Raw genomic sequence first — 14,131 nt, 5'->3', positions numbered from 1 at the left:
ACAGAGAGACCAAAGTGCTGGAAAGGAGTGATGCCTACTGAGCTTTCACACTATTCCCTTCTCCTCCCTAAATGAACTTGTAGTACAAAGAGTTTTTACTTTTTTCCTGTTAAAAAACAACCTCAAGGGATGCTTTCTTATGGGTTACGAAGGTGCATCTTCCATAGGTAAAACATGTATTGACCGGCTTCCATAATTCCTTTTAATCTACGCCTTCCCGAATCACAGCTTCCCATCCACCTCTGTAGCTCTCAAGGCACTGGAGTGTAACTAGGAGATCTGCTTCCCACACGGCAGTGATGCCCCGAGATGCAAGACTTCCAGCCTGGGTCCCTGGGCAGGTCCTGCCTGGTGACAGGTACCACCCTCTCCCAAGTCACCACCTGAAGCAAGCTCTCTAACTTACCATGGGAAAATCTTCCTCTGCTGGGGAAGGTGACTGAGTTACTTCACGTATTTTCAGACACCAATATATGTATTCGTGTTGTGGGAGAACAGAGAATTTTCTCTTCGTACAGATGTGAACCTGGCTAACACCATATACAGTGCCCCTAATTTTAATGTTCATGTTAGCAGGCAGTAAAATGAACTCTGAATATCTTCAGGGTTTGGCCCTTTCATGTACAATACTCATCAAGGACAATATATACAGAACAAATGGCAAAGCATATGCAAGTACTACTTGCTTCATAAATCTATTTGCAAGTTGCAAAAAATCAATCACTATGGGCTAAATATATTTTCCTCAAAGAGAATCATAAATCAATTCAGAAGCTTTCTGCAGATGTCTTATTCCTCATCCAGTTGCTATACCTGAAGGGGCTGCACTGGAGAAGTCTGATGTTACTGCTTCAAATGGTTGGGAGCTCTCTTGAATGGGTCCAGAAAACTGCATAATTATGAGTACCTTTTAAAAATACCACAACTACCACACTATGAACTACCTTCTGAATCTCTAGGTCTGTCTAGTAGCAGAATTTCAGTATTACACAGATGAAGAATTTCACCACCGAGAGGAAACACATTTTAAAACAACAGCTTAACTGCACAATTAATTCTTCATGTAAAACGCTGATGCCAGTGAGTACTGTGCTATTCCTGTTGCAGTAAATGTAATAGATCTAACGTATCTGCTCTGCTTCACTGATAATTAGTGTAAGCAGGGCCATTACAAATTTATGAATCAGGAGCCCTGACTGCATATATGATCCATCAGAGGCAGTTTTAACTGACTTCACCATCTGACCCAACATTTTAATACAGAAGTGTCACCACGAAGTATCCAGCCCCATTTGCAGTGTTTTCTGGGGGCCTGCTATTGAGCAGATGTTTAGTACCCTTGCCAGGAGCCCCATACAACCTTGTGAGAATTCCCGAGAAGTCTGGCAACAGTTCGTGAGGGACAGACAATTCTACCTAACTCACAGAATCACAGACTGGCTGAGGCTGGCGGGGATCTTTGGAGGTCATCTGGTCCAACCCCCTCGCCCAAGCAGGGCCACCTAGAGCTGGCTGCCCAGGACCATTCCCAGATGGAGGCACGGTCCTCCAAGGATGGAAACTCCACAACCGCACTGGGCAACCTGTGCCAGAGCTCGGTCAGCCTCACAGTGAAGAAGTGTTTCCTGATGTTCAGAGGGAACCTCCCATGTTTCACTTTGTGCCCGCTGCCCCTGGTCCTGTCACTGGGCATCACTGAAAAGAGCCTGGCTCCGTCCTCTTTGCACCCTCCCTTCACGTATTTCTGGACGTTGATGAGATCCCCCTGAGCCTTCTCTTATCCAGGCTGAACGGTCCCAGCTCTCTCAGGCCTTCCTCACAGAAAAGATGCTCCAGTCCCTTCGTGGCCTTTTGCTGGAAAATTTATTAAGCTATAGTCACCTTAAGCCATTGAAATGAAACACGTTTAAAATTGCATGCATGCTCATTGCGTGAAGGTTTACACTACATGAAGAGGAAATTACTTCTTCATCCAGAGAACAGGAAAGTGTGTAAAACAGCAGGGTATGGTATGTACTACTCACAGAATAGTTTGCACAGCAAACAGATTAATTCATTACACTTGCAATCTAAATGGTTTCTCTTGGAACAAGACTAGGAAAGCTAGAGGTTTTCACTAGTGGGACTCAAAACAGCAAGACAGCATCCCTAGTGCAAGCACACTCCCACAGCACACCATCCTGGAGCACACTCATGTTTTTTCTCAGCACTACTGGCATTCTTGTCTACTGTCTCCTTGCTAGGTTCTTTGTTGTCTTCTGCTTCTTTTCATGTGCACAGAGCTCCAAACCCAGTATTCCACATGGCCAGTCCCTGCTCAGCCCTGTGTGCTGCACGTTTGGATCACTCTTATAGGTTCCTTCCCCCACCTCTTCTATACAGGAAGGTTTTTCCAAATAAATTTTAAGAAACAATCATGTTCACTCTAGCTCCAGTGAAATTTGAAACATCTTCACAAAAGGATTAAAAGCCAGAAACATTGGGATTCCTCTGTCATCCACCCAAAAACCAGAGCTGTATTTTCACGAATTCTTATTTTAGAGGTTGTATGGCATGGACTACACTTTTAAGACAAGAGTTCATGTACAAGTTTTACCACAGAGCTACAATTCACGGTAACAGTTCAAAAATTATCACTTCCATTACATTACACGGTGTTCCTCTCAAAACAGTAATTGATGACTGAAGCTAAATCTCAGATTCATGAGAGCAAAAGAAAAAACAAACCAATTGCAAGGAATTATTTGGCACCGCCTCTGCTCTGTCACACATGACTGAACGCAAATTTTCAGGACTCTCCAAAACTCAGGGGTTCTCTGGACAGCACTGTGACACCAGATGTAAAAAAAAGGGTTCACTGGGCAGTGCAGACATCTACCACTGACTTACTCAGCTAGGCTCCCTTTATGGTCGACAAAGGACGTGATCCATGTCATCCTAAAGTACGTTTCAACTGTCAGATGAATCACACTCTAAAATTACTTACCTCATTAAGCATCATCTCGGATACTGCACTATAAACATCCAAAGTTAGATTAAATGAATTCTATCCACAGTATCTGTGAGAAACACTTAGCTTTCTGCAATTTGCTAGAGGATTTTTATCTCCCTGACTTCACCATGACATCTCCTGTCAATGGTAAATCACTGTGATTTATTTAGAATTAAAACACTCAGATTGGAAAAGAAATGCAAAAAACAACTGGTGCAGAAAGTATCAGCAAATCTCAGTAATGGTTTGCCTTCTGCATGGACTTCAGAAATCACGCCACGCTCTCAGGTTTTATTTTCTAAGCCCTAAGCTGCTTCTGGTGATGATCCCACAAGCCCGGCTCATCCTCCAGCATGGAGACTGCCTTATTTCCCAGAAACAATAAAACAGCTTAGCGCATGGAAAGCCCCTCCTTGTGCAGCTGATGGGGCTTTCTAGGGGGACAGTCTCTGGCTTTCTTTTGAAAAAGCCAGTCATCATCACAAACCTTATTCCAGCACGTGCACAGTGCACTACTGCAACATGCTATACACAACCAGGTCAGGAACAAGTACATTAGATGACATCAAACATGTACCTTATTCAAAGTCCCCTAGATGCAACTCCCTCTCAAGTGAAGTAGGATAACTGGACCAAGCTAAGTTATTTATTCTCTCCATGTATATCACATTTACATATATGCATAAGCATGTATATACATGACAGACCTGCAGCTCATTTCTATATCCATCAGCAATTTAAGAGTTAAAGAATATTACAGAATTAGATCCTTCAGTCATTCTGACTCCAATAAAACACTTCTCCACCTCCCTATCCACTCACATACGCTTTCTACGTGTAGCTGAGAGGATGAAAATACTATTTTACACATACATACTTACACATGCATGCAGATACATACAAGCATGTAAAAATACAGATCTTGCTTCTAAGGAACTATGTGCATTCTTACAAAGTGTTCAGGCTTTTAACATTGAGAACTCCAGAGGCTAAAGATTTTAAGGAACTACGTCTCCAGATTTCAGTCTTTCTTCCTCTCCATCCAGCACTACAGTCCTGGTTTGCACACCAGCGAAGTGGTAGGCACTGTATACACATCCATGCAAGTTGTCAAAAACACAGTCTTCCACAGAAAGCATTACAGGCTCCACCTATCTGAAAACTGAGTATCTCACAATGCTTTCCTGTACCTGAGCATTTATCCTGCTGAAGCATTCATATAGCTATGATTCCTTTTGAAGTAGAAAACAGAATAAATAAAACAAGTAATTGCAATCTATGTTTCTAACAACATATTGCTCAGTCTGCCACTGCTTTAATTATGGGACTTTTAGCAAAGATTGGTTTGGGGTTTTTTTCTTCTTTCATGTATATCAAAATTGTAGGTGCCTTGATATGTCAAGCAGGACTATTTCATTTTCACATACTTGCTGCTAAGAGAGCCTGAGAAGACACACAGGTTGATTTCACTCAAGGTTCAGGAAACACTATTGCTGTACCATGCATAAGAAGTTAATAACTGATACTCTATATACCTTGGACAAATATCCCAGCCAGTCAAGCACTCCACAAAAGGAAACTCCCCAGACTGCCCTGAGGGAAACCAGTCACTGAATCTTGAGCATTTTCTCCCAGCTGGGTCAGAGCTAAGCACAGGTGATGTGTCTCAAGGGATGGGCTCCACAGGCAGACCTCTTTCAGCTGTGTAAAGGCAGGAGTGGTACGTGGGTTGAAACACCTGGGCAAGGCCTGGACACTGAAGTCATCTCCCTCCAACGTCCCCAGCTGCTGCCTCATACTCTGTAGCATCCCACTGAGTACACGATCCTTTGAGTCTACAAGTTCATCTCAAAGTCTAGAGCTATAACCTACAAAACCCCTAAGGATGTGCTTTGCAGTGGGTTTCTGAACACAGTCATTCACTACTCAAAAGTAAAAGGCAATTGACAATCACTGAGAAAACAGCAAGCATCCCGAAATGTTCACTGTCTCCCTCTGCCATTGGCAACTGTTGTCCACCTGTGTCCTGGAGAAGCAGCTCCCCTGCTTAAGCGAATGAACATGGCCCACAAAACAGGACATCTCCTTTCCTGATACAGCTGTCCAGGTATTTTCTTTCCCATGCAGCCTTCACATCAGCCCCAGGAGCTGATCCCTCCCAGGTGATCTTTTCCCTGACAAATCATCTCTCCTTCCTAGGAGCCAGCATCTTTGCTTAGGGAAATCCCATTTCAATAGGATGCTTGACACTTTTCTTTACTAGCCTCGACCCACTGGTCCTGAGAAATGCAGTTCAACAGGGGTGTACATGGACAGCAGAGGAGGTGAGGAACCACATGCTCCAAAGGACACAGCAGTGTGACAGAAATACCATAACCCTGTGCCACAGGTAAAACTCCAAGCAATTCTCAATCCCTATTCACCCAGGAACTTTAATGCATTTCTGCAAGGCATTATTTTTATACGTTTTAGACAATAAATTTTAAAAAGTCAGATTTGCTTTTTACTCACTCTTAAGGATCTACCGTTCAGTTTTTTCTGATGAACATTTTACAGCTGTGTCATGCAGGGCAACCTCTGGCTGCGGACAATGGGGATGCCAACTTCAGTCTTTTCCAGTGCTGACGGCGACAGCAAGTCTCTGTACCACAGTATGGTACGCTGCTCCTGCGTGAGGAGAAACACATCATAAATGGAGCATCAAAGCAGACTGAGGAGTACAGAAATTTAACACTGGTGCTTTCTGCAGCATTCAGCTGCCTAAATACACCTGGGCAAACCCAGCCATTTCCTCCTGAGGTTTTCACACCCACTTCCTGCTATAAACAAAACAAGTTCAAACCATGGCTCTCCAGTTTGGTTCCCGCTAACTGATCCCTGAAAATGCAAAGCAGCGAGATCTGTGCAATTACACGAACAAGGAAAATGAGACAGAATTTCATCTTCCCAGAAATCACACAACAAATCAATAAAATCAGGAAAAGGACTTGTTCTGTTTCTCTCTCTAGTACCTTCCCCATCACATCTCGCTGTCACCCCAGCCCAGGTATCCCATTTCAGCCACGGCACCTAGGTGGACACGAGCAATTAGATTTTTCCCTGGCTATGGGAACTTATTAGGCATATTAGCTAAGGTTTCCATTCTCAGCCTGTGATCCCTCTCTTGTTCTCTTTACACAAATACTCCTACTAGCTCCCCCTTCTCGTTGCTTTTCCAGGTTTATTTGTTGCTATAACTGCCATTACATCCTTTCTGAAGCCAGCGTATCCCCTCTAAACTCCAGACAGACTACCACGTTAGCAGTATTCGTGAGCAGATGAGAAGACTTCCAGGTCTGCGCCGCCAAAACAAGCAGGTCTCCACTATTCCCGGGTCATAAATTCAACCCTTGAGGCACACAGGGGTGGAGGGGCCGGGGACTCACGGTGGTTTCCTTTCTGAAGGTAAAATGGCAGCTCTGTACATCTGTAGAGAAGCAAATCGCAGAAGCTTCCCCAGGGCACAGAGGCAGAGCGAGCAGCTGCCGCTTCAACAAGGAGGAAACGGACTTTTACTCTCCTCCTAAAACCCCTGCGGTGGAGGCAAAGGGTCTGCCAGAGACTGGGCTGCTGGTAAAACACAGCAAGCCATAAAAGCAAACGATGTGCTCAATTATCGCCTCTAAACGGCAATGACCACGCCGCAGAGAAAGGCAACTGCTTTCTCTTTCTGAAGCCCACTGACACGCTACAGAAACACACTGTAACAATAACAAGCTTCCCTGTCCCACCCAGCAAAGATAAGAAATATTTCATACAAAAACTGCTAGAAAATGGGGGGGGGATATTCTAGCAAAGCATGACTCCACACTTGCCCGCTTCTTGCATGCTTCTCTAGGTATCTGCTTCAGGCCAGTGCTGGGAGATGGACCTGTGGACTAGACACATTTCACTATTCTCACGTACAGGTGAGAGAAAGGCTGCAAAAGAGCATACGACCCCAGTGCTGAGCCTGCGATTCACTAAACTCACATGCATCTTATAAAAAGTTAGTACCTGTGTAGGGTGGTCTTTTTTTTTTTTCTTCCTTTTTGTTTTTGAAAGAGCGATGGCTTTTCAAATGAACCTTTTTGTTAAGCAAAACTGGAGCAGCGGTCATCTCCTCCCTTTACAGTTAGAGAGGAGACCAAATAGTCTGCCTGGGAGTGCCTGGCTCCACGGGCTAGAAATGAACCCTCCGGTCTCAGTGCAATGTCACTGCTTGTTCAACGGTGTTCACAAATGATGGAAGTCACTTGGCCTGCTTGAACTTTTGAGAGCTGCAGACAGAAAACTGCTAAGAATGATCTCTCTTGATCTCTGAAGCAGAAAACATTGCCAAAATGCCAGTTCAGTGACTTCAATTAGAAAATGCTGTTGGAAGACCTTAGCATCCCTCTTTCCTACTAATTAACATCTCCGCATAATTCAGCTGCTTTTCCTATCCTTTTTCCTAATGCATTCAGATCAGCAGATGTGCTTATGTACAAAAAACCTGATAATACAGAAAGGCATTGGAAAACTAACCACTAGTTATGTCTTTGACTTGACACTGTTTTACTATGTTGTCAATGACAATGTCATTGTCTTGCAAATACACCTTACTGTTTCATTTTAATTAGAAATATCAATTGAAATATAAAGAACCAAATAAATAAACTGTATCTAAACCACAGGTAGACTATTAATATCCGTGCTCAAGATGATGTGCAAAAAGACATAGCCTGAAGTCAAAAACACAGAAATGGAAATCAGAGAGCGATCTCCAGAGCTCATCTAATCCCTTCTTACAGCTTTTTTACCATAGCTATGGTTACCACAGTTTCTCTGTTGGTTTTTTTTTTCCAGTCTCACAGCATCAAAGGCAAAACTTTAAACTGCCTTGTTTGGAAACCATTCTCCCTTTCTCAAAATCCTTATCATTCCCATAGGACATTAACACCACTTCCCCTGAATTTGTTAAAATTAAGCCCCTTGTCTTTATTGCACTGCTCCCATTCCTTCCTTCTCTGAAAATCACACATGCTCTTTTTTTTAAAGGAAAAATTAGGAAAAAAAACCTTACCAGTATTACTTAAAGTAGAATAAAATAGCTACACCTCTCTCTTGTCCTTCCTCACATCCCTTGCTTGAATGAAAATTTTTTCCCAGTACACTTCAAGATGCACGTTGGGCATTTACTTTTTTATAAGGAAATGAGAAAGTACTCTGTGAATATCAAGAACCTTTACTATCATTAACAAACTCAGATATAAGCCTGATTTTGTACTGACAGTAGTACAAATCAGACGTTTGCTCTTGCGCAGCCTCCCGTTACCCTACGCAGGCTGCTGGGTGTGCGGAGCTGTGCTGCCTGAGGGCTCGGGGCAGATGGGCAGCGTGCCTGATGACAAGCAAGTTCAGCTGAACAAAACAAAATGGGGAAGTTTGATTTTGGCTTTCAACCCAACCACCACACTGATCCCGTTCAGACTGAAATTTAACAAAAATAGTCCAGCCTGGCTTTCTTCCCTTTTCTTTCACAGTGTGGTCCACTGAAACACACAATACAAAATGCAGTAACACTGAACCTAAGCTGTAACTCAATTCATGGACTGCAAAAGAAGATTAACTTAACAAGACCTAAATTTGACTCCTTTTATCGTTTGCTGCATAACTTAAGTCATTACTAATTATCCACGCTTTTAAGAAGTTCTTGCAACTAATACGAATGTTGGTTGTTAAGTTCCTGTTTATACAATGCTTCAAGATTTAAATCATGTTTCAGTTCCCTTACCACTAAGTATCTGTGGATTAACTTACCGTGATTGGACTAAGCATTGGAAAGCAAAATATAGGCTGTTTTCACAAATCATGTAAAAAGAATTACTTCTTGTTATTCATTTATTCTAGCTGCTTTATAGTACAGCATGTGTCTCTAGAGCTCCATATTTTAGCGTAACAGGAGCTGATGCTGGTACTTAACAAGCTGGAAATATAAATCCAACCTCTCAAATCCCTGAATTACAAACTTAGGTATCTGAGTTATGGTAACCAGCTTAGAAAACTGATTTCTATTCTGGGAGAGCCTGCTTATATGCCTTGCTGAACTGCTGCTCCTCTCAAAACTGCAGTTCATTAATGAATGGAGAAGACAACCTACTGACAGATAAATCAGCCTATGGCCAAATACTGACAGCCTGAGGTATTCAACCCCTTTTCCCCTTCGATCTTCATAGGCAAATGCTGCCAGACCCCTCTGCGTACCAGCGGAGTTTGGGAAGGACAGCAGCAACCAACAGTAGGGGAGCAACATGGCAAGGACTACTTACAGACGCTGAATTATTCAAATCCATGGGGTTGGATGGGAATGACCCATGCTGAAAGAGCTGGTTGATCATTTCTCTATCATCACAGAAAATCATAGTGAAGAGGAAAAAGTCCCTTATAACTGGAAAAGGCTAACATTATACCCATCTTCATATGGGATAGATGGGATGGAGGACCCAGGGAAATACAGGTCAGTTAGGTTACCTTAGTCCCTGGAAAACCATGGAGCACATCCTCGTGGAATGCACATCCCAGCATGTGCAGGATGAGAAGGTAAAGCATGAATAGCCAGCCCATCCATGCTTGATTAATCAATGAGCTTTGTTTAATATCAATGACCCCAATGATGGCACTGAATGCACCTTTGGCATATCTGAGAATGACACTAAATTCGGGGAATAGCTGACATGCTAGAAATTAACATTGATCCCTCAAGCTTGACAAACTTCAGGATTGAGCCAATGGAATTCTCAAAGGAGAATTGTGAAGTGCTGCACCAGGGCAGGACAGCCGATGGACCAGTACAGGCTGGGAACTGACCAGATGAGCAGTAGCCCTGCTAATGAACCCAGGCATTACAGTGGTCCCTGCGCTTCATATAAACCAACAGCCTGCTTTCACTGTGAATAAGGCAAATTTCATACTACACTACATTAGCAGGGAACATGACCCAGCAGATCCAGGGAAGCTATTTATCCATCACTTCTGAGGGCACACCTGGCATCCTGTGCCCCACTTTGCACCCCTTGAGTTCAAGAAGGGGGCTGAGAAACTGGAAGGGATCCAGGACAGGGCCACCAACATGGTCATGAACCTAGAGCATGACCTGCAAGGAGAGGCTGAGAGAGCACAGCTCATTTGATCTGACAAAGAGGAGGCTATGGTTGATCCAACAGCAGCCTACAACTGCTTGAGCAGTAACTTGGACAACTGAGAAGGTAACAGAGCCAAATGTTTTACAGTAGTGGAAAAGGACATAACAAGGGACAACAGGTGTAAGCTGAAGTTTGGGAGATTTGCAATGGACACTAGGAAGAAATTCCATACTAGGAAGGTAGTGCAGTGCTGGAACAGGTGGCAGAGACACGTTGGAATCTCCACCCTTGGAAATACCCAAGACGTGGTTAGACAATGCCAGGGCAGACCTGATCTGGTGCAGTGACAGGTCTGCTTCAAGGAAGAGGCTGGATCAGATGACCTCAAAATGTCCCTTCCAACCAACACCCTATCAATCTACTGTACATTAAGCCACCTTGAACTAGTGATGACTTATGCATGCAGAAGGAAACATTATTGCAAAATACAATCGCAAGTACTCTACCTCTTAAATTCACATACATTTTCATTTTTTAAAAGTTACCAAATATAATCAAGATTCCATACCTATGTGTACTATTTATTTTGACTTGTGTTTCCTACAATTTTTGACCATTCTGCTAAGACTTGGTATTTTGCAAGGTCAGTGCACCTGTATTAAGAAATGTCACACCACAGAGAATGTAACTGTGATCACATAGGCTCATGCTATTACTGAATTCATGTAACTCCCCCTCTTCACCCTACTTTTTCCAAGTGCAAAGACATGCTGAGAACAGCCGTTTTGGTAAAAACGATCAGGATACATTTATATTATAGCTCCCTTCGCCACCACCCAGACATTTCAGATGAGGCTGATTTCTCCATTTGGTAACCCCCAACTTTGAAAACCATCAGGAAGTGCTACTGTTCAATTCATTTCCATTTTTTGTGGTTACTTCTTGGATGAATGTGTACACTACTTCTACTTAGGAACAAACGGTGTACCCTGAAAACACATTCTTAAAATGTCTCAGAGGGTATACAAGGAGCACGGGTTATGTGCTGTTACAATTGCATCTGGGAACTGGAAAAATAGCAGGTTCCGTTTTTTAAAAAAACACAAGCAAACAAGAAACATTAGTGCTATCAACCTAATTAAGCCTAATTCAATTTAACTTTGATTAGCTATATAATTCTGTTCGCTTCACCAGGTTCAGCAGGAAGACACCGAGTGTGATTTCACTTGGGTATCTTATCTCTTACCTATACTCCTTGAAAAACTGTATACTAACAGAAGTAACTTCCCATCTACACAAATAGTTCATCTGGCAATTAATATGTAGAATGCAGACTGTAATTTATGCAATTACCACAACATGCTGCTAATTTACACATTATTTGTTAAAGACTACTTACAATCTGAAACTTGGTTCCAAGGAAAGGGTCCAGAAGGTGAAATAGGTCTTGGTGAATCTATCTTAAACATGCTCTATTTAAAAATAAAATAACAGTTTTTCTAATAGCTTTTTGAACAGCAAATACACCTGCAATGCAAAGGTCAAATTTCCCCCCTCTATTCTACCACTACAGTCTCTGTTTTTTCAGTGCCTTTACTGACAGCAAAGCTTTTCCTCACAATTACAGCTTCACTAACAAATATGCTACAGAAGCGTACAACACAGCATGGTTTCTACAGTATTTTGCCATAGTTAGAAAGAATTATGACTGGGAGTGTCGTTGTTTAACCCCAGCCAGCAACTAAGCACCACGCAGCCGTTCACTCACTTCCCCCACCCCCAGTGGGATGGGAGAGAGAATCAGGAAAAAAAAAGTAAAACTCGTGGGTTGAGAGAAGAACACTTTAATAGAACAGAAAGGAAGAAACTAATAATGATAATAATAACAATATTAAAATGACAATAATAATAATAAAAGGATTGGAATATACAAAACAAGTGATGCACAATGCAGTTGCTCACCGCTTGCTGACCAACGCCCAGTTAGTTCCCGAGCAATGCTCCCCCCAGGCCAACTCCCCCCAGTTTATATACTGGGCATGACATCGCATAGTATGGAATACCCCTTTGGCCAGTTTGGACCAGCTGCCCTGGCTGTGTCCCATCTCAACTTCTTGTGCCCCTCCAGCCTTCTTGCTGGCTGGGCGCGAGAAGCTGAAAAATCCTTGACTTTAGCCTAAACATCAGTGTGTTATCAACATTTTTCTCATACTGAATCCAAAACATAACACTATACCAGCTACTAGAAAGAAAATTAACTCTATCCCAGCTGAAACCAGGACAGGGACTTAATTAATTTCTGTCTGTAAAGTATGATTCTCATGCCAGAAAGACATCAGCTCTGCAGGATAAAAAGGTTGGTAGTTTTGCATTTTTTTTGCAGGGCACAGCTCTGTGTTAAAATAAGCTCAACTATTTTTAGAAGAAAACATCTATCTTTTCAGTTCTTCAGTGATAACTACTGAAAAAAGTGTTGGAAACAGATGCAAGGATTAAAAGTGAATAATCCGTGATACTAATAAAATGCGAGTTCTTAACTATGGATAATGGTCCCTCAGCATTATCAGGTCTCAAGGTGGTCTTAAAATAACCCTGTATTTCCATCACAGCATTTACCAATGACCACCAGCAACTGAAAACATCAGTATTTCTTGGCACAGTAAACAAAGCCAAAATGCTGAACAAATCCACCTGCTCAGCCCCCCCAATACCAAGTAAAACCTTGCTATTAAAAGCAGGTCTAATACCATCGCTTTTGACTGGTACAAAGAGCAGTTTACTGCAAACTCATAACAGTTCCTCCTCTGAGGTCTAAGCAAAGGGGCTACAAAAACTTTCCAACTTACGTTAAACCCATACTGGGAGCTTACATCGCTACACAGAAAATTAAAACATGTAGTTGGCAATTAATATTTTAATATCTTATATGGGACAGTTTAATAAACACAGAATACATGCTATTTTGCATATCATCTTTGAGAATGACTCCTATGTGAACAGGTATCTATTTTGTTTCTTTAAGCACTTCAGGAGTTTGATCAGAGAAGTTCTGGACCTAAAGTCACTGCCAATAATTCGAATATATGCCCTTTTTTGTTAGATAAATCTAACGGAGAAATAGTGGAAGTAGTACTGGCAGGGACTGTTAAGTCATCTTCCCAAGGATGAGCAAAACGTCAGCAACTCCTAAGTGATGGGTGGGCCCCTTGCTCAGTAAATCATTTCTTCATGTTGATAGTCTTGCCAACTCCCTCTCTGCCACTGACCTCCGGCTGGAGGAAGGCTGCTGTGGAGGTGAGGCTGCAGCAGCTGGGCATCACCGGGCAGCCCCAGGTTTGCTTCAACACCTACGTGGTTTTGAGACGCTGCAATGGGACTGAAAAGGTGCAAATGGCCAGGCAGCTTTGCTTGCTGTGTCTTTTTTAATGATTTTTTTGTTTTCCTAATTGAAAAAGTGAAAAGCTGCCATATTGCGCTTGTTGCTTAACATTTGAAATGAGATGGGTGGCAATGGGAATAATTCTCCACGTTCCAGATGCTTGTGCACAGAGGAGTTGGCTGAAGGACAAACACTATTCACGTGCTGGCGTTCCAGCAGCACTGCTTCCCACACCAGTCATCACATGAAAAGCGAGGACTTCAAAATTCAGCCAGCCTTCCATTTGGCCAGGTCAATTTTTCCAAGCTTCCTCAGCGTCTAGCAAAACTGTAATCCCTACTTGACCCACTGTTAAGAATCCAAAACTGGAAGTCAGAGCAAACCAGCCCTGCTATGTTTATTAGCATAAATGAGAGGGCTGAAGGAGGGTAGAATAATATTGTAGTACTTCACACTGCAAAAAGAAAATGGCACTGGGAGAAAACTTGTTTTTCTTTAACAGACTTTTCCTTTCAAAATCCACTTATTTGAACTATTTATCTCCAGAAATTTATTTTATAATGCTTGCTGGTTTCCATCCTTGCAGGCTGCCAGAAGACAGAATTCCCCAGAGAAGAA

General features: G+C 42.5%; 1 protein-coding gene across 1 annotated transcript in view; it reads right to left on the bottom strand.

Annotated features, from left to right (window-relative positions):
* ANKRD6 (ankyrin repeat domain 6) overlaps window positions 1-14,131 on the bottom strand; it is a 109,046-nt gene that overhangs the window by 48,014 nt on the left and 46,901 nt on the right. The window contains exon 3 of the mRNA XM_075046609.1: window positions 5,504-5,659. The gene's annotated coding sequence lies outside the window, so the exon portion shown is untranslated. The remainder of the gene's footprint in view (window positions 1-5,503; window positions 5,660-14,131) is intronic.

The sequence above is a fragment of the Buteo buteo genome, chromosome 15, assembly GCF_964188355.1.
Source record: "Buteo buteo chromosome 15, bButBut1.hap1.1, whole genome shotgun sequence".
Lineage (NCBI taxonomy): Eukaryota > Metazoa > Chordata > Aves > Accipitriformes > Accipitridae > Buteo > Buteo buteo.
This window is presented reverse-complemented; position numbering and strand designations above follow the sequence as displayed.